At 39.9% G+C, this 23,482-nt stretch overlaps 1 protein-coding gene and 1 pseudogene across 1 annotated transcript in view; one reads left to right on the top strand and one right to left on the bottom strand.

Moving 5' to 3' along the window:
• The window catches only part of GLIS3 (GLIS family zinc finger 3), a 702,615-nt gene that overhangs the window by 12,238 nt on the left and 666,895 nt on the right, over window positions 1-23,482 (top strand). Inside the window, exon 2 of the mRNA XM_032635005.1 lies at window positions 23,025-23,146. The gene's annotated coding sequence lies outside the window, so the exon portion shown is untranslated. The remainder of the gene's footprint in view (window positions 1-23,024; window positions 23,147-23,482) is intronic.
• The window catches only part of LOC116755003, a 188,896-nt pseudogene that overhangs the window by 13,030 nt on the left and 152,384 nt on the right, over window positions 1-23,482 (bottom strand).

Genomic DNA, 23,482 nt, shown 5'->3' with positions numbered 1-23,482 from the left:
AAAGAAAACTTCCTCATTCCTTTGAACTGCTATGGAATATTATACTGTGTGAATAAACCCATAGTTAATTTAACAAGCTCCCTACAGCTGCTATGGAGGTTCCTCAAAAAACTAAAAATAGAGCTATGATACGATCCTGCAATCCCACTCCTGGGCATATATCTGGAGAAAACCATAATTTGAAAAGATAATGCACCCCAATGTTCATTGCAGCACTATTTACAATACTCAAGACATGGAAGCAACCTAAATGTCCATTGACAGATGAGTGGATAAAGAAGGTGTGGTATACGCACACAATGGAATATTACTCAGCCATAAAAAAGGGATGAAATAATGCCATTTGCAGCAACTAGATGGACCTAGAGATTATCATACTAAGTGAAGTAAGCCAGACAGAGAAAGACAAATATGATATCGCTTATATGTGGAATTTTAAAAAATGATACAAATGACAGGAATTCCCTGGTGGTCCAGTGGTTAGGACTCCGTGCTTTCACTGCTGAAGACCTGGGTTCCATCCCTGGTCAGGGAACTGAGATCCCACAAGGTGTGCGGCACAGCCAAAAAAAAGATACAAATGAACATGTATACAAAATAGAAATAGACCCACAGACATAGAAAACAAACTTATGGTTACCGAAGGGGAAAGGGCAGGGAGAGGGATAAATTAGGAGTTTGGAAATAACATATACACACCACTATATATAAAATAGATAACCAACAAGGATTTACTGTATAGCACAGTGAACTATATTCAGCATCTTCTAATAAACTATAATGGAAAAGAATCTGAAAAAGAATAGATATATATGTATATATATGTATAATCAAGTATTTTTTTATCATTCCAATCAACTTGTTGGTATACAATCTTTATTCCTTTAGTGGTTATACTGGAGATTACTACATCCATTCTTGAGTTATTAGTGTGTAATATAAATTAGCACTTCCCACATAATAAGACTTTAGAACATATTAACTCTGTTTACATTTGATGTTTATGTTGTCATGCATTTTTAATTTTACATAAAAACCCCACAAGACAGAATTAATAGTAGTAATACTAGTATTTTTTTCATATAGTCAATATTCATTTAGGTTTACTCATGTATTTACCTTTTTTGGTGCTCTTAATTCCTTTCTGCATTCTGTATTTTGGCTCGGGATCATTTTTCATTTTCCTGAAGAATTCCCTTTAATAGTTCTTGTTGTGTTGGTCTCATGGCAATGAACTGTCTTTGTCTGGAAGTATCTTTATTTTATGTTCTCTTTCAACGAACGTGTTTGTTTTTGTCTTAGGTCCTACTCTGGCCCAGGGCAGACACTTCATGGTCCAGGCCTCGTGCTGCCCTTTTAGTGACTGGGCTCCTAATGCCGAACTCCCTCCTCATGCCCACATACCAGCTTTGGCCCATCTGAACCTTGGGAGGGTGTTTCTTGCTTGCCTGGTAACTGTGGACCAGTTCTTGCCTGGGCAACCCAGAGAACTTTTTCACTGTCGAGTAGGCTATAACTATATATTCTCCAACTTGGGTCTGCGTCCCAGCCTTGGGGAAAGGACCTTCTAAATTTGTCCATCCTTGGGAACTGTTGTCAGGGCTAGTTTATTCTTTAGCATTCTCTTTTATATATTTATAGTTGCTCCCCTGTTGAATTAGTGATTTTTTTAAAATCAAACTTTCCCCATTTAAATTACTGTGTGATTTCTCTCTACTGGTTAGACCCTGAATGATACACCAACACATATCCCCAGGATAACCCCTTCTCTCATGACGTATTATCCCTATTGGATATATATTATCCAATATAATAAATATATATTGTTAGATTAAATTTGATAATATTTTGTTAAGAAGTTATACATCTATGTTATGAGGGATAATCTGTAAGTCTATTTTCTTTTAATGTCTTTGTCAGTTTTTGGAATCAGGGTAATCCTGGCCTCATAAAATGATTTAGTGTTTCTATCTTTTCTATTTTCTCAAAAATATGTGTTTGGATTGGTATTACTTTTTCCTTAAATGTTGGATGGAATTCACCAGTGAAGTCTTCTAGGCCTGGAGTTTCTTCGTGGAAGCTGTTAACTATGAATTCAATTTCTTTAATTGAAATTGGGCTGTTCAAGTTTTCTATTTCTTCTTGTGTCAATTTTTTTTTTTTTTTTCCAGTACGCGGGCCTCTCACTGTTGTGCCCTCTCCCGTTGCGGAGCGCAGGCTCCAGACGCGCAGGCTCAGCGGCCATGGCTCACGGGCCCAGCCGCTCTGCGGCATGTGGGATCCTCCCAGACCCGGGCACGAACCCGCATCCCTTGCATGGTAGGCGGACCCTCAACCACTGCGCCACCAGGGAAGCCCCTTGGGTCAATTTTTGATAATATGTGTCTTTCAATGAATGTGTCCATTTCATCTATGTTATCACAATAATAGTTGTTCATAATATATCCTTATATCCTTAATCTTTTAGGTCTGTCGTGACGTCCTCTCTTTCACTCCTCATGTTGGTAATTTGTGTCTTCTCTTCATATTTTTCTTGATCAGTCTGGGTAGGAACTTGTGAATTTATCAATCCCCCCCAAGTAGAACTAGCTTTTGGGTTCATTGTTTTTCTACACCATTTTTCTGGCTGGTAGACCACATTCTTGGGGTTCCCTCATCTCTCTGATCTTGTACTCTAAAATTGTGGCTGCTAAGGCAATTTTCTAATGATGTCAAATAGACTTACTGCCTTTAAATAGATTTCATTTTTGTATTTTTTTCTGGCTTTTCAAGTTGTTCTCAACAGGAGCACATGTTGCTTCATTACAGCCAGAAGCAGAAACGGGAGAGAAATAATTTCAGGTGGCTGGTATTGCTGGAAAAGCACTGATTTGGAAGCAGGATTCTTGAGTTCAAGACTTTTCTCTGTTGCTTACTGATAGTGCTGTTATCAACCTTGGGCAAGTCAACTTGACTATGTTTTAGTTTCCTTGTTTGTAAAGTGGGGATAACAGTAATATCTTTTACATCACAGTGCTTCTGTACGTATTAAGTAATCCAAAGTGAAACTGTTTTATGAACTATGGAAAATGTCGTGAATATAGCATGGCTCATGTTTAATTTGTACAACTGTGGATGCCTTGGAGGCAGTGACTGAGTCTTTTTGATCATGATTCCTCAACACCTAGCACAATTCCTGGAACATATTTTGGCTTTTAATAAACCTTTGTTGAGCTCAACCAAAGCTATTTTACATGAATGGTTAAAACTCTTACACACTGACTCAGTATAAATTCATACTGTATGCCCATAGTTATTGGCAACACCTGAATTAAGCCAGATCCTGCTGAATTGTTGTTTATTATTGTTATTTAGACTAAAAATATATACAATATCATGTGTAAACTTCCTGTATTCTTATAGGATTATGCTTTTTCTGGCCACAAACAGAAACGTGTGCTGAAAATCTGTAAATAGTGGGAAATCCCTAAGGGTTGTCTCATAGGAGGAAGGGTAAAAAGATGCCTTGATTCTGGTAATGCTGTAGGATGAGTGTGCAAATATAACAGAGGTTCCTAAGTGATGTGTCACTGCAGCTTATAAGCTCTAACATTCCTTTATAGTTTCTGCACATGGGGCTGTTTGGAGGAATTTAACTACACCACCTACAGAAGACAGGTTTGTGTGTTATCTTAATAACATTTCTGGGTCACCCCTGCCCCTTTCCCCCCCATATGCATGCATATTTCTCTCCTCAGTTTTAAATTCAAGTGTGAAGTTCATTCAGGCTAGATCACTGTTTCCCCAGCTTCAAGATTCTGCATACCACCTTCATAATTCTTTCCCACATCTATGTACCACTTATACTGTTTACCTAAGATTTTCCTTGAACTAATTTTATTTTTCCTAAATTAATGTATTTTAAAAGAAAATTATCACTATCACAAATTGAAAAGCAACACCACCTTCCAAGATCGTGGTAAAAATAAAAAAGAGTGAAAATGAAACAATTTGTTTTAATTTAAATGCTACAAAGAGATCATTGCCTATTGAAGACTCTGAGCCCAGGGCCTGCTGTCTTTCAGGGATATACTGGGTCAGATAATCTCTAAGGTCTCTGATTTTAGCTTTTAACATCTATGGTGTTCCAGATATTTTCTCTTCCAACTATTTGTGTATTTCCTCCCTCAGTTCTCACTCATGCAAACTGTCCTTGCCTTATACCTCATGTACAAATGATTCCTTTTTACCAATGACTGCCTCCATTTTTAGCGTTGAGAGTCAGTATGAAAAGAACTTGGGGATTCTATGTAAGAAATAGAAAAAGGGGGGAAACTGTGAAAAGCAGGAAGTGATTGGCAGGAGGTAACTCGGACAAGAGTCATCCTGCCTCCTTGACCTAGAATAGTTTCCTCTGTTTTCCCAAACATATTCTTTTCATTTCCTTTTACTTCTCCTTTGAGGTTTGAGTTAAAATAAGCATATTCTCTAAAAAAGATAGCTACCTCTAGAAGGATTAAGAGGCCATTAGTCATCTACACCTAAGTGTAAAATAATCCAATCTACTTATTTCCTTAATACTTGAAATTGCCTACACTGAAGGAAAGGGAATGAAAGAATTTTGATGAGTGGTATGTTTTGGAAGACTAGGGGAACATAAGAGGAGAGAGGGTTGGCTGAGAAGGCATGGAGAGATAGAAGATAATAAAAGGTGAGAGAATCTAAAAGAAAAGTTTACCATAGTTTAACAATTTCTCTTTCCTCTCCTTCTTACCCTATCACCTTAATTTCTGTTCTAGAGACCCACAAGTTAAATTAGTATAAAAAATTATAGAGTTCAGCTACTTCTTAGATCAAGTCAACTTTTTTTTTTTTTAACATCTTTATTGGAGGGTAATTGCTTTACAACGTGTGTTAGTTTCTGCTTTATAGCAAAGTGAATCAGCTGGCTAGGATTCTCCCCACCATTAGTAAAATTGCTTCTAAGAGAAAATGTATTCTGCATTCTGTGACACAGTATTTCATAACCTGAGAATTGTACAGTGTTCCACACACAGTGGGTAATTAAGAAATGTTATTACTACTGTCTGCCTTTATAAATATCCAGTGGGACAGATAATGTCAGGAAGATTGTTAGTATGGCCATGGATTTTCCCAAGAGAACAGTTTAACTTTGCTTATAGTGTTTCTGTGTGGTTTAGGTCCTGTATTAGGTTTCTTATCACGCTAAGTGCAATGATTGTTCTGATGACTTCCAGGCAGCTTCTGGGTCAATGCTTTTCAAATTGTCTGTGGTGAAGAGCCGGGATTTGTGTGTGTGTGTGTTTGTGTGTGTGTGTGTGTGTGTGTGTGTGTCTGATCTGTGGAAGACCAATCTTAGTATGCACCTTGTGCCACATGTGACTCACCACATCATTCTGACAATGCACACACTGTTCTATTACCTCACTCAAGAAGACAATTTGAATAACCTTGAGTTTGGATGTTCTGGTAATGTCAAATTGCTATAACAGCTTCTAAACACACACTCCTATTTCTGGGCTTATCTCATTGAAAAATGATGAAGAAAAGATCACAGACTACACTTGAGTAGTCTGGTCTAGTAGGTGTGTTCTGAGAGTTCCTCTTATAAAATGACAAGACCCCTCCAGCCCTGGGGAGTCCTTTTATTGACCTAAAATAAATGTAATATTAACAGTGCGGTTCATGGAGAAAAATAATCTAAGAATTATTGGTTTGTAACACAAATTTTCCAACTCACTTGGCGTACTCTTATTGCTATTCTCATTTTTAAAAACTCTACCAGAAAATTAGGAGCCCAGAAAGTTTGGAGATCTTATAATTTTTGCCTATTATTGTAATACTTATATTACATAAACATAATGTGTAAAATAATTTATAAAGCACTTTCTGTCAGGTTAAGTTATGCTGCAGTAACAAATGGTCCCTGAGATCTCAGAGCTTTATAGCAATAAACATTTATTTCTTGTTCATGCTGTGTATCCATCAGGGGTCCATTTAAGCTCAGCTCCAATTTGTCTTCATTTTAGGACTCACAGTAAGAGAGCAGTCTAGGTGGAACATTGCTGGTCTTGTGGTCAGGGAAAAGAGAAGATGGCAGCCATGTGATCACTCTTAAAGCTCTACCCAAATTGTACACATTACTTTCTCTCATATTTCAATGGCCAAAGCAAGTCACATGACCAACCCTGAAGTCAAGGGGTCAGGGATGTATAACCTTCCAGAGGGAGGGGCCTGGAAGGAGGGGCAGCAAAGAATTCAAACTAATAACACCTATGACACACACTGTTAAAATCTGAGTGAGAGTTGGGAAAAAGGGTAGAGAGGCATTTCAAAGTGTAGGGAATCTAGTCTGTAACTAAGAGAGATAAAATTACTTTTACTAATTTTAATACCAGTTTGAGAACATTTAAGTCTTTTTTTCCAGCTTTATTGAGATATAATTGACATACAACATTGTGTATGTTTAAGGTGTCCAGTGTTATGATTTGATACCTGTATGTATTGTGAAATGATTACCACAATAAGGTTAGATTACATATCCATTACCTCACATAGTTACAATTCTTTCTGTGTGGGCTGAGAACTTTTAAGATCTACTCTCTGAGCAACTTTTAAATATACAATAGAGTATTGTTAGCTGTAGTTGCCATGCTGTACATTACATCCGCAGAATTTATTAATCCTAAAACTGGAAGTTTGTACCTACCTTCACCCATTTCCCCCACCCCACCACCCCAGCAACCACCAATCTGCTGTTTCTATTTCAGTTTGTTTTTTGTTTTTTTAGATTCCATATGTAAGTGAGATCATACATTATTTGTATTTCTCTGACTTACTTTGCTTAACATAATGCCCTCAAGGTTCATTCGTGTTTTTGCAAGTGGCAGGATTTTCTTCTTTCTCATTGCTGAATAATATTCCATTGTATATGTACATATATGCACCACATTTTTTTTATCTATTCATCCATTGGTGGACACTTAGTTTGTTTTCATGTTTTGGCTATTGTAAATAATGCTGCAGTAAATCTGGGGTACACATATCCCTTTTAGAGAGTGATTTCATTTCTGTTGGATCCATACCCAAAAGTGGTATTGCTGGATCACATGGTAGTTATATTTTTAATTTCTTGAGGAACCTCCATATTGTCTTCCATAGTGGCTGCACCAGTTTACATCCCCTTTTCTTTGTATCTTCCTCAGCATTTGTTATCTCTTGTCTTTTTGATAGTAGTTATCCTAACAGGTAGGAGGTGATATTTCATTATGGTTTTTATTTGTATTTCCCTGATGATTAGTGATGTTGATTGAGCACCTTTTCATGTACCTGTTGGTCATTTGAATATCTTCTTTGGAAAAATGTCTATTCAGGGTCTCTGCCCATTTAAAATTGGATTATTTGGTTTTTTTTGCCATTGAGTTCCTTATATATTTTGGATATTAACCCCTTATCAGATATATTGTCTGCAGATATTTTCTCCCATACTGTAGGTTGCTTTTTCATTTGTTGATTGTTTCTTTTGCTGTGCAGAAGCTTTTTTAGTTTGATGTAGTCCCACTTGTTTATTTTTGTTTTCATTACTTGTGCTTTGGTGTCATATCCATAAAATCATTGCCAAGACCGATGTCAAGGAGCTTTTTCCCTGTTTTCTTCTAGGAGTTTTATGGTTTCAGGTCTTACAAGTCTTTAATCCATTTAGAGTTAATTTTTGTGAGTGGTGTAAGATAGGAGTCCATGGGTTTCCCTGGTGGCGCAGTGGTTGGGAGTCCGCCTGCCGATGTGGGGGACGCAGGTTCGTGCCCCGGTCCAGGAGGATCCCACATGCCATGGAGCGGCTGGGCCCATGGGCCATGGCCACTGGGCCTGCGCGTCTGGAGCCTGTGCTCCACAGCGGGAGGGGCCACAGCAGTGAGAGGCCCACTTACCGCAAAAAACAAACAAACAAAAAAAGAAACAAACAAGATAGGAGTCCACTTTCATTCTTTTACATGTGAATATTCAGCTTTCCCAACACTGTCTATTAAAGAGACTATCTTTTCTCCATTGAGTATTCTTGGCTCCCATGTCAAGTATGAGATGCCTGTACATGCATGGGTTTAATTTTGGGCTTTCAATTCTGTTTCATGTGTCTGTTTTATGCCAATACCATAATGTTTTGAGTACTATAGTTTTGTAATATAGTTTGAAATCAGGATGTGTGATGCCTGCAGCTTTGTTCTTTTTTCTGAGAATTGTTTTGACTGTTCAGGGTTTTTTGTGGTTCCATATGAATTTTAAGATTTTTTTTTCTATTTATGTAAAAATTGCCATTGGAATTTTTTTTTAATTTAATTTAATTTTTTATTTTTAGCTTCTCTGGGTCTTCATTGCTGCACATGGGCTTTCTCTAGTCGCTGTGAGCAGGGGCTACTCTTCGTTGCGGTGCACGGGCTTCTCATTGCAGTGGCTTCTCTTTTTGGGAGCACGGGCTCTAGGTGCGCAGGCTTCAGTAGTTGTGGCATGCAGGCTCAGTAGTTGTGGCTCACAGGCTCTAGAGCACAGGCTCAGTAGTTGTGGTGCACGGGCTTAGTTGCTCTGTGGCATGTGGGATCTTCTTGGACCAGGGATCAAATTGGTGTTCCCTGCTTTAGCAGGTGGATTCTTAACAACTGCACCACCAGGGAAGTCCTGCCATTGGAATCTTGATAGGGGTTGCATCGAATCTATAAATGGTTTTGGCTAGTATGGACATTTTAACAATTTAATTCTTTATTTTACTCTGTCTTAAAGGCTCTTATGAGATTAGTTCTTTAGGTGTCATAAGTGGAAAATGTATCCCCTGTGGAAGAAGTATAGATAATTTATATTAAAAAAGAGAAACATCATGGGAATTTATCTCTCTTGGGTATATAGGGATGACATAGTAATAAGCATGATTATAAAGGAAACACAGAAGATAATAAAGTCTAATATGATACTAACTCACTTTATGTGTGAGGTTTCAAAACTTCAATATCTTTTATCTTGATTAGTGTGGTTCTTTTTTTTTTTCTTTTTTGGCTGTGTTTGGTCTTCGTTGCTGCACGCGGGCTTTCTCTAGTTACGGTGAGTGGGGGCTACTCTTTGTTGCGGTGCGCAGGCTTCTCATTGCGGTGGCTTCTCTTTGTTGTGGAACACGTTGTCTAGGCGTGCAGGCTTCAGTAGTTGGGGCACGTGGGCTCAGTACTTGTGGCTCGCAGGCTCTAGAATGCAGACTCAGTAGTTGTGGCGCACAGGCTTAGTTGCCCTGTGGCATGTGGGATCTTCCTGGACCAGGGCTTGAACCTGTGTCCCCTGCATTGGCAGGCAGATTCTTAACCACTGTGCCACCAGGGAAGTCCCCGTGTGGTTCATTTTAGAAGATGAGAATATCACAGAAAAAGAGTAACATATTCACGTTCTGAACTTGTCAGAGAATTCCTGATTTGGTAAAATACAATTCCCAGAGAAGAAGTCAGACAGGTCTTAGCAGTTCTTAAAAATTATTAATTCTCTGAGGATAGGAAAGAAGTTTCCTCAAACCTTTCTTAAAACAGGGCTCGGGCTTCCCTGGTGGCGCAGTGGTTGAGAGTCCGCCTGCCGATGCAGGGGACGCGGGTTCGTGCCCCAGTCCGGGAAGATCCCACATGCCGCGGAGTGGCTGGCCCGTGACCCATGGCTGCTGAGCCTGCGCGTCCGGAGCCTGTGCTCCGCAACGGGAGAGGCCACAGCAGTGAGAGGCCCGCATAGCGCCAAAAAAAAAAAAAAAAAAAAAAAAAAAAAAAAAAAACAGGGCTCATTCATATCAAAGAATTAATAAGCCTCCTTAAGCTCATAACATACAGTCATGGAGTAATTGGGCTCATTTGGAGCTAGTGCTCTTCAAGATCTCTTTTATCTTTAAACGACTTCAGATTTGAAATGCCTTGTCAGAAATAGAAAGAAAGAGTAAGGACAAATCCCCAGTGCATATAGGGGATTCTTCTTCTTCCTCTTTTTTAGTTTTAATTTTTTTTACTTTTCATTGTCTTTCATTCTTATTGATTTATATTACTAGTAAACACAGTATTTTGCAGTATAACAAGCAGTTTACTGTTCAGTTATATGATTTAGGAGGAGGACATAAAATTTAATCTTTTTTCTTCATAGTCCAGTGTGGGACAGATTACATACCCCTTTACCTATGCACACATTTATGAATATATACATATATCTATTCATATACACATGTACATATATAAATGTATATATACACATGTATTTATATATAAGAATAATATATAAATAAAATAATATATTATATATAAATGAAATCAACTTTTTTCCCTCTTTTATCTGCCTCTTCCCCTTCCCTCCTTGCCAATGATTTCTCTTTTTTTTTCTTTTCCCATTTCTTTTCTTTTTCTTCAGTCTTCTTTCCTCTCTTCCTTCCTTTCTTTCTGTCTTTCTGTCTTTTTTGACTTATGCTACTCTTGGGATGGGTTTTTCAATTTTCTGCTTTGAGAGCTAGTAGGAGTACATTTTCCTAAGAGCTCCCAGTGTTTAAACTTGGGGAAAAGAATTGTGTTCTTCTAGCCAGAACATCCAGCTATAGTTGTTTAAAATATATATGCTCCTTTATGGGGCACAATGTGGCCAGGGAGTGATGCCTGAAGATGTGCCACATGGGTCTGCACTTCCATTTTGTCATCATGATGGTAACCAATTATGCTTGTTGTGGTAACCTATCATGCTTGTATAGAAGTTACAGTATGTACAGAGCTCATTCATCACATTCTCTTTTTTGATCTGATTTTGACACCAGTTCTGTAAAACTGGGACTTTTAACCCCATTTTATAATTAAAGTTTAAGTTGCAGACCCAATAATGGGGAGAGCCTTGGTGACCTCCCCTTCCTCCTTCCTTCCCCCTTTCTCCATCTGCACATATATCTTAGGTGCCCATGTTCCTACATTACAGCCTGAGAACCCCCACTGTTGATCAGCCTACCACTAACCCATCAAATTACCTTTCTCCTTGGCCATAGTTTATTGGTCTAAAGGTGAGTGCTTGATCTGAGCGACATTAATCAGGGTCCATCTTTAGGATTTTAAAAACTAGAACTGAGAATTCAGCACCTCTTCAGTGGTACAGCTTTTAGAGCATTTGTCTCCATTATTTCACTGGAAACAGCTCTTATCAAGGTCACCTATGACCCCCTGTGGTCCTATCCAGTAGTCAGTTCTCAGGCCTCATTTCTCCCCACCATTTAGCAGCATTTAGCATGGTTCATCAATTCCTCCTCCTGCATTTTCTCCAGATGACTTGTGGGATATCACTGTCTCTTGCTTCTCCTCCTACCTTGCTGACTATTCCTCCTGAGCCTTCTTTGCAGATTTGTTCCCAGCTCCCAATCTCCAGCAGTTGAAGACATCTGGGGCTCAGTCCAGGCTTCTTCTACTCTCTATCTTGGGCTACCTTTGGTTCTCTCCTCTTTTACCTCCACATCCAATGCTTCAGCCTATCATGTTGACTACCTTCAGAATATATTCAGCCTCTGACCATGTCTCACCCACTCTACCACGTTATCTCTTATCTAGATTATTGAAATAGCCTCCTAAATAGGCCCCAGGCCTCCACTTTGCCCCCCTACAGTTTCATCTCCATGCAGCAGCCAGAGTGGTTCTACTAAAACATGAATCCAATCCTTTCACTTCTCAGCTCAGTATTTTCCAGTGACTTTCCATCCCAGAGTAAACACCCAGATCTTTACAATGATCTTGGATTTATATAGTTTGGGCATTGTTACCTTTCTGATCGTGTCTCTTAGCACTCTTCTTTTCTCCCACTTCTACTCTAGCACACTGGCCCCTTGCTTGTCCTTGAACATGTCAAGAGTATGTTCCCACTTAGGAGTCTTTGTGTTTGCTGTTCCACCAAATATTCTTACTACTTTCTCCCTAACTTCATGGTTTGTTCATATATAACCAAATATTAGAACACTTTCCCTGACCACTTTTATAAAATAACACACACCACCACTACCACCACAACCACTCAGCACTCCCTAACGCCTTATACTGGTTATTTTTCTCCATAGCAGTTAACACTACCTTATATATTATTTGTACATTCGTTTGTTCTGTGACTTTCTCCATTCCACGAGAACACGAGCTCCCGGAGGGCAGACATTTTCCTTGTCACTACTATTTCCCTAGTGCCTAGAGCAGTGCCTGCCATGCAGTCAGGCTGAAAGGCAACAACTATTGAGTGAATAAGTAAATGTAACAATATAGAGCTGAGAAAGGCAGAGAAAACCAGTCTGAAAAAAGGAGAACAAAGCCAGCATTCTGGGAGGAGCAGAGACCAGGTGAAAGGTGCATCCTGACTGAGCCTGAGTCCCTGATTGTTCCAGGTGCTCAGGTGCATTTCTGATCTCCTGCAGCTTGGTGGTTCAGTTCTCCCATAGAATCTATGGACCTTGGTGTTTAAGTGGCCTTGAGTTGGGTTTCTGTATCCACCAGAGTCCTAACAAGTACTGTACACCATAGTCATATATACAGAAGGAGCTACAGGTCCAGAATCCAGGTCTTGGATTTTTAATCCAGCATCATACCAGGCATTTCTGCAGTTCAAATCCCTTATATGCTTACAGGGCCAAAGATGTAAGTGCCAAAATCCACTTGAAACAAGGACACAGAGGGTGTCAAATGTGAATGATTTCCTACCAAACTTGCTAAATATCTGCAGAGGGTGCAATCGCTTTCCTTATAAATACACATTTTCAAGATCTGAAAAGGTACAAGCAACACATAGTCTTTGCGCACCCCATTATTGATCAATTTATGATGATAAAGAGTAGACTTTAGGGCTTCCCTGGTGGCGCAGTGGTTAAGAATCTGCCTGCCAATGCAAGGGACACAGGTTTGAGCCCTGGACCGGGAAGATCCCACATGCCATGGAGCAACTAAGCCTGCGTGCCACAAGAGAAGCCCCCGCAATGAGAAGCCTGCTTGCCGCAACTAGAGGAAGCCCACGCACAGCAACGAAGACCCAACACAGCCAAAAATAAATAAGTAAAATAAATAAATTTAAAAAAAGAATTTATGGTGCAAACTTGGGTGCTGTCCATGGTCCTGCCAATTTAAAGTGAATTATTTCCAACTGTACATAAAAGGCTTTATTATGATAAACAACCCAAATCAGAGTTTATTCTGATGAAACATCAAGAATCTGAAGGTAGACAATCAAGTAGCCGCTCAGATTGGGATAATAGGGAGCTGTGGAAGAAATCTTGGACTGGGCATTAAGAGGATCTAGTGCAGTGATTATCTGTGTATTTGTCTGTCTGGCATTCATTTACCTTTCTTCAGTTAACAGCACCACGATTTTCCTTTGATCAATCTATCATCCCCCATAGCTCCATACAATTCAGGTAGAGTTGACCTCATCCTCCACTTACCCCCTCCATTGACCTGTCATTGTTGCAGTGAAGGATCATAGTTCTGTGTGAGATCCCAAACTGCAGTGAATCAGATGAGAGCTCTAAGAGCTAGCTTTAGTGACCAGTACCAGTTAGGGAAAGCTTCACTACTTTGGAGGACAAATAGGACAGGAACAAAAGTGAAAACAACATAAAAGGGCAGGACCTGAACATGGAATACGCTGGCCTCAGGTGCTGAACGGAGGACTGTGCTCAGGAGGTGGACTGCTTTACACAACCTCCCATCAAAAGAAGAGATAAAGTTACCTGGGTCCTTGGGGAGGGTGTCTCTCATGAAGTCATCCACAGAGAGAAGATTTCAGCATCTCTTTCAGCAGATCAGCAGTACTTTGAGTCAAAGACCAGTCAAGAAGCAGAGTGAGGTTCAGGAAGGGTGATCAATGGTCACATTGGAATAAGAATGAAGAGTTTAATTTCTCAACATTAGTTGAGATTTTGATTGGAACAACAGACATAAAATAAGTACTTGCCATACTATGAGGTAAATGCAAGAATACATGCAGGACATTGTAAGAATATAATGGATGAACACATTGTGTGGTGTTGTGGTGGGGAGACTGTTCAGAGATTAGTTCCCAGTAGAAAGATAAGATATAATATGTGAGAAAGGTTCATTGCAGGCATAAGGTACAACATGAGCAAGTGACAGTCAGTGGGCATGTTTGTTAGAATCAGTAGGTGTGTTTGTAGAAATATAAGCTGTTCAGTGCTGCTGGCGCCTAAGCACAGGCAAGGACAGTTGGAAAGTGAGCTGAGAAGGAAGCAGGGGCTGGATCATGAAAGGCCTTTGATACCATGAGAAAGAATTAGGACATTTCCACAGGTTGCCAATTGGTAAATCATGGGCTAATTTTGACCCTCGGATATTGTTTGACCTACACAACATTATTTAGAAAATTGAAATATCATTTAAAGGGCTTCCCTGGTGGCGCAGTGGTTGAGAGTCCGCCTGCCGATGCAGGGGACACGGGTTCGTGCCCCGGTCCGGGAAGATCCCACATGCCGTGGAGCGGCTGAGCCCGTGAGCCGTGGCCGCTGAGCCTGCGCGTCCGGAGCCTGTGCTCCGCAACGGGAGAGGCCACAGCAGTGAGAGCCCCACGTACCGCAAAAAAAAAAAAGAAATATCATTTAAAAATTAGGAGGTTTGGGGCTTCCCTGGTGGCGCAGTGGTTGAGAGTCTGCCTGCCGATGGAGGGGACACGGGTTCGTGTCCCGGTCCGCGAAGATCCCACATGCCGCGGAGCGGCTGGGTCCGTGAGCCATGGCCGCTGAGCCTGCGCGTCCGGAGCCTGTGCTTCGCAACGGGAGAGGCCACAACAGTGAGAGGCCCGTGTACCACAAAAAAAAAAAAAAAAAAAAAAAAAAAAAAAAATTAGGAGGTTTTACATATCAAAAAAATCTAGATTTCTGATCTTTCTTTCTAGAAATAATTAAAAGATCTGGCAATCTTGGACCTACATGGTGATATGGTAAAAAATTACCCAGAAACCAATATTATCTGTCTTCTCTGAATGGGGCATATGCATTTCCAGTTACCAATAGTCCAGTTCCAGTACACTCCACTGATTCCTCAACTGGCAGCCAGCCTCTCTCTCTTTTTATCTGCATGACCCTTGTAGTAGTGAGAGTATCTGAGAAGGATTCAAAGTCTGAGTTGCCCCCAACATGCTGTATGTCTACAAGTAGGTCATTTAATCCCTCTGGTCCCCAGTTTCCCCATCACTTAAATCCTAACTAGTTTATTTCCAAGGTCCCTTCCTGCGCCATTATTGTATAATTTTATTATAATTAAAACAGTGATGAAAAATGCTCTAGCACTTTAGTTTTCAAAGATTTTGTATACATTTGTCACGGCTCCTGTGAGAAAAGTACTACATTCCTGATTGAATGGATAGTAAACTGAGATCCATAGAGGCTAAGAAACAAATCCTGTGCCCTTTCTCTCATACTGCACTATACTGTAAGGCTGTGCTTGAATTTTCTTCTTTCCAATATTCCCCAGGGTTGATGCATACTGATTAAAATAATGAAATGCAACCCACTAGCATGAGATAAAACGTATGAGATGTAACTCCAAGGCAATGGGATAGATTCCATATGACAAACAATATACTTAACTCTCATGTTTCTTGTAAGATGCTTTGGCATCTTGGGGAAGAAGGAGCTAAAACTGTGCCCATTAAGAAGGTTTTCAGTCATTTCTTTTCAGACAATTTATTCAAGCATAACATCTTTGAAACAATTTTGTAATCAAGTCTGAAAACAAGTTTTCAATCCTCAGATGCAATAAAGCCAGGGCTAGTGAGGTAAGAGGGTGTGCCTGCAGGGAATGCAAATGTCACTGGTTTCATATACACTAGAGGCTTTGGCTCTTCTTATGTGTTCATCTAAAAGGAGAGGTAGGGGAGGGGAAGAAAAATAAATAAAAGGAGAGGAAGCCAGACTTCTAATGATGGGATGGCTTGCTGTCTTCATGATAACTGACAAGGTAACCAGAATACCAGACTTGTGAAGTCATGTCCAGCAACCAGATGTTTTGCTTTATACAGGTGAATTTGAAGTTGCTGGAAAGAAGAGACATCAGATACACAATAGAATTACAGGAGTCTGGCTTAATGATTCACATATGAAAGAGAGACCAGAGCCAAAAGCTCATCACTCCAGTTCATTCAAGAAAAGTATGTGAACTGGAAGATACTTGAGAAAATGTTGCTAACTCAGACAGAAAGGTGAGAGGACAGCTTAGCATGTGATTATGTATCACTTCTGTTGGGAAAACAGAAAAGCATTACGTAGCTGTCTTTAAATTGTGTATGTGAGGCAGAGTAGTTATTATGATGCTCTTGTGAATTAACATAAGTGGTATACATTATTTTGCAGAAGAGATTTTGCATGTTTGAGATGCTGATTGTTGGACAGGCATCCCAAGCTGTCCAGCAGCTTGGTTTGACCAGCAACCGAACCAAACCGCCTGCTGACTCAGTGACTTTATTGGAAATATCCCAATTATCACCCAAGGGCATTTCTTTTTTCTTTCTTTTTTTTTTTTTGCGGTACGCGGGCCTCTCACTGTTGTGGCCTCTTCCGTTGCGGAGCACAGGCTCCGGACGCGCAGGCTCAGCGGCCACGGCTCACGGGCCCAGCCACTCCGCGGCATGTGGGATCCTCCCGGACCGGGGCACGAACCCGTGTTCCCTGCATCGGCAGGCGGACTCTCAACCACTGCGCCACCAGGGAAGCCCTCTCTCTCTTTTTTTTTTTTAATAAATGTATTTATTTTGGTTTTGGCTGCATTAGGTCTTCATTGCTGCACGCGGGCTTTCTCTAGTTGCGGCGAGTGGGGGCTACTCTTCATTGTGGTGCACAGGCTTCTTATTGCGGTGGCTTCTCTTGTGGAGCACGGGCTCTAGGCACACGGGCTTCAGTAGTTGTGGCTCGCGGGCTCAGTAGTTGTGGCTCGTGGGCTCTAGAGCACAGGCTCAGTAGTTGTTGCACACGGGCTTAGTTGCTCTGTGGCATGTGGGATCTTCCTGGACCAGGACACGAACCCGTGTCCCCTGCCTTGGCAGGCAGATTCTTAAACACTGTGCTACCAGGGAAGCCCCCCAGGGCATTTCTAAACTATTCTTATGAGGTTGCTTTCTGGATTGGGGTCTGGAGCACTATGTGGATGCAGCTTCAAGACTTAGAATGAGGGACAGCAAAGTGGGAGAAAGAGAAAATGAAAACAAAATCCATTTGATTTAAACTAAACCTGCAAATTAATAACTGTAAACATATAAAGGAATCTAATGGTAAGAAAGACATGAATTCATTATAGATGAGATTAACTTATTAAATTTATTAATTTTATTAATTTATCTGACAAAGACTTTGAACTAACTTGAATAGTTAGTTGAATACCTTGAATACCATAATACTGATGTTTAAGGTATTCAAGGAGAAAAATGAAGAAATAAAATTCACTGAAAATAAGACATTGTAGAACAAAAGTAACAGAAATGAAATCTGAAATGAAAAAGGATGAATTAGAAATCCTGGAAAATAGAAAAAAACTGTAGTCTTGGAAATACAAAATTTCTTTATATAAATATTTATAGGGAGAATTAATGAATTGGAAAGTAGTACTGAAGAATTCACTCAGAATGCAGCACGGAGAGAAAAAGGGACAAAAAAATTAAAGCATGTTGAAGAGGCAATAGACTGAGATTGAGAGGGAGGGACCAACACTGACCATTGTGTACATTTTGATGGCACATTATGACCCTATGTATATAATTCCTAAAGGCAGGCCAGACAATGCTATATTTAATGAAAATCTACATGTGTGGTAGGATTATACAAAATATGCAAGGAAATGATAAACACCAGATTCAAGATAAGCTGTTGCTTCCTTCAAAGTGGGGCCGAAGTTAGGGTAAAAAATACTTCCCATTGCCACCATCTCACATTCTCTTTGGCTCATTCCACCTCCCTTAGGAAAATGAGAGTCAGTCACCATATCCTCAGAGCTTCCTGTTGTTGATTACAGGGTGGGCAGACTTCAGTGGGATATGGATAAATACAGTCTACTAGTTATCTGGCCTTTCATTGCTTTTAATTAATATGGTCTTCACTACTAAAACAAACATTTTAGTTGTATCTGTAATTTTTTTTCTTTAAATATGTGTATCTAAAGAAAATACGGCAAAACATTAGGATTTATTAGGGTGGCACGATGGGTATCTGAATATTGGTTATTTCAGTCTCATTATACTTTGTTGTAGAATGGAAATATTTCATTTGAAAATAAATTTATAAAATAAAAAAGAATAAGAAGCTATGTAGTTGGTGTCAGTGTTTGGGGCACTGGTTCTGGAGTCAGATTGGTTGGGGTCATTTCCTAACTCTTCAACTACGGGGCTGTGTGACTTTGGGCAAGTTGCCAAACCTCTCTCTCCATGCCTTAGTTTCCTAATCTGTGAAATAGTTGTCATAATGGTGTCTACTTCAAAGAGGTACTTGAAAAGTAAATGAAAAAAATTCTGTATGTATGCACACAAAGCTAGAGAATTTAGAAAATGTAGATATGTAAAAAGAATAAAACCATGTCATTTGCATCATATTAATATCTTAGTGGATAAACCTGCATCTCTTTTTCCTTGTGGATGTGCATATAAATATAATCCTAATAAATGTAAGCCCCTCATGCAGTTTTGGGTCCAGCAAGCAAAATTAATATTTAAGAAATCTAATTCTTTATTGCCACTTCTACAAAACCATGAAGGGGTTCAAATACATTTCCATACTAAGTTTTCACAACTTTCATCTTCTGTCCCATTTCCTCACACCCTGATGCTGTTCTACATCCCCTAGGAAACTCTTCCTCTTCCCCAGCTCAAGATACCTTTTCTCTACATTAGCACTTTATTATGTAGATTCAGTTGCCTTTTAGATGTAAATCCTCCTTTTTCTTCTTTAGTTCTGTCTCTCTCTCCATTACCCAGATTACACATCACAAAACTCAAAGAATTTGAGAAAAGCAGAACTCTTTTCTTAACGTAAGATGTCATTGATGGGATGGTATAGGTAGCCTGGGGGTCATGGAGGCAGCAGTACTGGTAACCTGGGCAGGCAAAGACTGGACTCATTTTGGAGGTAGAGGGAGGAAGAAGGTGAATATTACAGTGTTACAGTTTTTATCGTATTTCCTATTAACATGAGATCATAGTTTATATTAATTTGAAACCAACTTTTTAATGTAATGTATTACAAATATTTCTTTGATATTTTTCTATAACACCGTTTTCTTTGCATAGTATCCCATAGTATAGATTAAACATTTCTCTATAGTTGTTTCCAAGTTTTTATTACTATAAACAAAGCTTTGTTGAGCCCCCTCATAGCTATATCTATGTTTATATCCAATTTTTTTTTTTTTTTTTTTTTTTTTTTTTTTTTTTTTGCGGCACGCAGGCCTCTCACTGTTGTGGCCTCTCCCGTTGTGGAGCACAGGCTCCGGACGCACAGGCCCATTAGCCATGGCTCACAGGCCCATTAGCCATTGCTCACGGGCCCAGCCGCTCCGCGGCATGTGGGATCCTCCCGGACCGGGGCACAAACTTGTCCCCTGCATCGGCAGGCGGACTGTCAACCACTGCACCACCAGGGAAGCCCCTATATCTAAATTTTTAGAAGAGGCATTATTGGGTTCAAGGATATACCAAATATCTAAGGCTTTTTTTTTTATAGTAAAAAAAATATCAGCACCAGTGTTGTGTGTCACAAATGAGTTTTCTTCAAGTATTCATGTTTATACCGAATATCCTTAGGATAGCTACAATTCACAGAAAATTTGGGGGGGAGATTTTTGTTATAGGCTATTGTCTTAACCTTTTTGGCAGAGATTTAAACTAAAGAGGCTTTTCAGTGATACAGCAAATCTGTCATTAAATACTAGGCAGACCCAGGATCAGATAAAATTAATATGAAAGGACCTTTGTAAGAGGATGCCTTTTGAGGGTCCTGTGACAATGGTCAGGAGACCCAGAGAAGGAAAGAAACACTTGTCTGAGGCATACTCCCCACTCTCCAATGAAGAAATGAGAGAATCTGCTCAGCTCCTGGAAACTCTACCTTTTGATTTGTCTTTCTGGGATTTTATCCAGCCTTCCTTGCGCCTGCCTCCTGCCATTGAGTTTCATAATCTCATTCAGTTTGCACTATCAGTAGTAATTCTGAGTATGAAACAGACAGTGGGGAGAGGGGAAAATGAAGGGGGTGGAGAAAGGAGAAGAAGGAAAGAAGCAAGAAAAGAAAGTGTTTGCCAGGCTAGGCACACTGTCATGGAAGGGAGAAAACTCGAGAAATTCTTTAGGTTGGCCATATTCAATCCCTCTCAACAGGCTCAAAGATGTTTATCTCCACAGATTGTTTCAGATAATTGTGAGAGACAGAAATCTCAACTTCAGCTGTATTAATGATTGTGATCTTCCCAAATTCTTGTATAACTTTGAGTGCAAATCATACAATTTGGTACTTGCTGGCTTTGTTCTGATTTATTTCTTGAATACAAATCTTGATTCTCTAGTGACATTATAATTTATTGGTGGCCTGGATCGAATCTCCTTTGGCATCTCTCCCCAGCACACTGGGCTCACAGTGAGTATGGGGTTGTATTCAGTATCCCATTTGCTTACATGTGCATTAGGATGAAAATCTCTCATTCTCAAGATTTAAAATTTTTAATTTAACAGAAAGAGAAAAACTAGAATGTCTTCTCTAGAGCTGGAGGTGGAATTGGAATTAAACCTCAATGCACACTGGAGGTCTGTATGGAAGAAAGACTAACTTACTCTGTGTAGAGGACAGTACAGGCTTTCCAAAGGTTTCTTCACATCCATCCTTCCATCCATCCATCCATCCATCCATCCATCCATTCCCTTAGCAAATATTCATTGAATATACACAATGCTCTGTAATCAAATACTTTCTCTACTTGAGATGCTGTCTTCCCATTCTCTCTAAAGCTTCTATTTAACATCTCAGCTCAGATATTATCTTTTCAGAAAAGCTTTTTCTGATCCTATAGACAATTTTAGATGCCTCTTTTCCTATGTACCACTTTGACCTGGACATACCCCCACAAAATAAATTATAATACTATAGTATAAACACTTGTTTGCAGTGTGACTCTCACGGGCTATCTCTACTACCTCTGGCACCAGTGCAGTATCTGGCACACAGCAGATACTCATAAATATTTGTGGAATAAATGAGTGAATAAATGACTATTAACATTAAATGTCAGAATGAGGCACTGGCACTGGGTGCTCCCAATTTTGAGGCGTCCATTCAGTTGCAGTCTAGGTAGACCTTACATGAATGTCAGAACAGATTTCTCCAGCAGCAGGTGGAAGCAGGGAGTCCTGCACAGAAGGCAGCTGAAATCAATGCTTTCAACACAGATGGGTTCTGAAAAACAAGCCCAACAGGTTTGTGTCAATTAGGGATAAGTAGTTCTTTTTAGGGATCTAGAAATGAAGGCCCAGCTAAGTAAGCTTCTGACTTCGTGGTTCCACCTCTATGCAAATTACTTCTCAGTATCCAAATGAGTTGGCAAAAAACTTGAGTCTATATTTTATCATGGCATACCCTTCCAGGAATTTCAATAGTTGGCTATAAATCTCTGTACATGTTAACTGAGGAACTTTTCCTAGGAAGGCTTATTTTAGATTAAGACAATGAGAATCAGAGCAACATTTATATAGCTCTATAGCTGAATAACTTTCTGTATATGTTGGTTGAGTAAAACAATTCTTCTTTGCAGATACTTAAAAATTTTATAAACACCTGAGAAACAAGCTTCTGTAGACCAATCTGGGCCTCTAACTCCCATCGCTTATAGTGTGTTAGAAAACAGTCTGTGTTTCAAACAACAAATTTACAAACAGATTTTTGGCACCCAAGATTTGTGTGTACACTTCTCAACAACTTACAATGGCTTTCTATTGCCACTATATGTCTAAACTTTAAACCTGGTGTTCAAAACCTTTTTATCTTTCCAGATTTATGTCCCTTGATTCCTCCAAATAACCCTGTGTGACAACCAAACTCAACTACATGTGCTTACTAAACCTACAATGCTTCCAGCTGCTACACATTTGCTCAAGCTGTTCCCCACTTCTGTTAAAATCCTATCCTACCTTTGAGAATCAACTGTAACCTTTCCTAATCTCCCTCAATTAAGTATGACCACTTCCTCCTATAAATACCAAAGGTACTTTATTCCTGTATTAAAAACAAAAGATGATGGTGCCATTTATTGAGCAAATCCTACATACTAACCTTTGCACTAAGCACTTTACAAACATTGTTTAATATAATCCTCAGGACAGTTATATGGGGATAGGCATTAATTTTACATGTGCCTCTTCCATGGTGCTCACTCTTTATCTACTGTCTGAATGCAGAGAGGGACAAGGTCCTAGAGCAGGGGTCAACAAACTACAGCCCACTGCCTGTTTTTGTAAATAAAGTTTTATTGGAACACAGCCGTACTTATCTATTTACATTTATTTTATATAAATTTATTTATTTATTTTTGGCTGCATTGGGTCTTCGTTGCTGCACGTGGGCTTTCTCTAGTTGCAGAGAGTGGGGGCTACTCTTCATTGCGGTACATGGGCTTCTCATTGCAGTGGCTTCTCGTTGCAGAGCACGGGCTCTAGGCATGTGGGCTTCAGTAGTTGTGGCACACGGGCTTCAGTAGTTGTGGTTCACGGGCTCAGTGGTTGTGGCTCATGGGCCCTAGAGCACAGGCTCAGTAGTTGTGGCGCACGGGCTTAGTTGCTCCGCGGCATGTGGGATCTTCCCGGACCAGGGCTCGAACCCATGTTCCCTGCATTGGCAGGCGGATTCTTAACTACTACGCCACCAGGAAAGTCCTCAATTTACATATTGTCTCTGGCTCCTTTTGTGCTGCAGTGGCAGAGCTGAATAGTTGTGACAGAGACCATATGACACACAAAGGCTAAAATGTTTTCTAAATGGCTCTTTACAGAAAAAGTTTGCCAACCCCTGGACTAAGAGATGGGATGGAAGGATCCTGAGTCCCCAATTAACCACGTGGAGCGGAACTCTTCATTCCCCTGCCTCGCCAACCCGCATTGAACTGCGATGGAAGTAAGAAACAAATTTTTATTCTGTTAGTATGTTAAAAGTTCTGGGTTACTTGATCTAGTAGTTAGCCTAGCCTCACTAAAGTGATGTAAATATGCTATCTCTCCAGGACAGCAATCAAATGATTCCTCTTTCCATGATCCAGGAATATGTGAAGTTTGTTGCTGATTTCTTCTGTTGACTTCTGATGCCTTTTAAAAATTACAAATGAATATAAGAAAAATTCTAGGACTTCAAATTAGGATATGCTTCACAAAATAACTTCCACAAACGCCATGGCAGCTGAGTTGCTAGTGATTTAACTAAGTAAATAAACACCATAGGAAAAAAGATCCCAAC

This window comes from Phocoena sinus, chromosome 6, assembly GCF_008692025.1.
Source record: "Phocoena sinus isolate mPhoSin1 chromosome 6, mPhoSin1.pri, whole genome shotgun sequence".
NCBI lineage: Eukaryota > Metazoa > Chordata > Mammalia > Artiodactyla > Phocoenidae > Phocoena > Phocoena sinus.
This window is presented reverse-complemented; position numbering and strand designations above follow the sequence as displayed.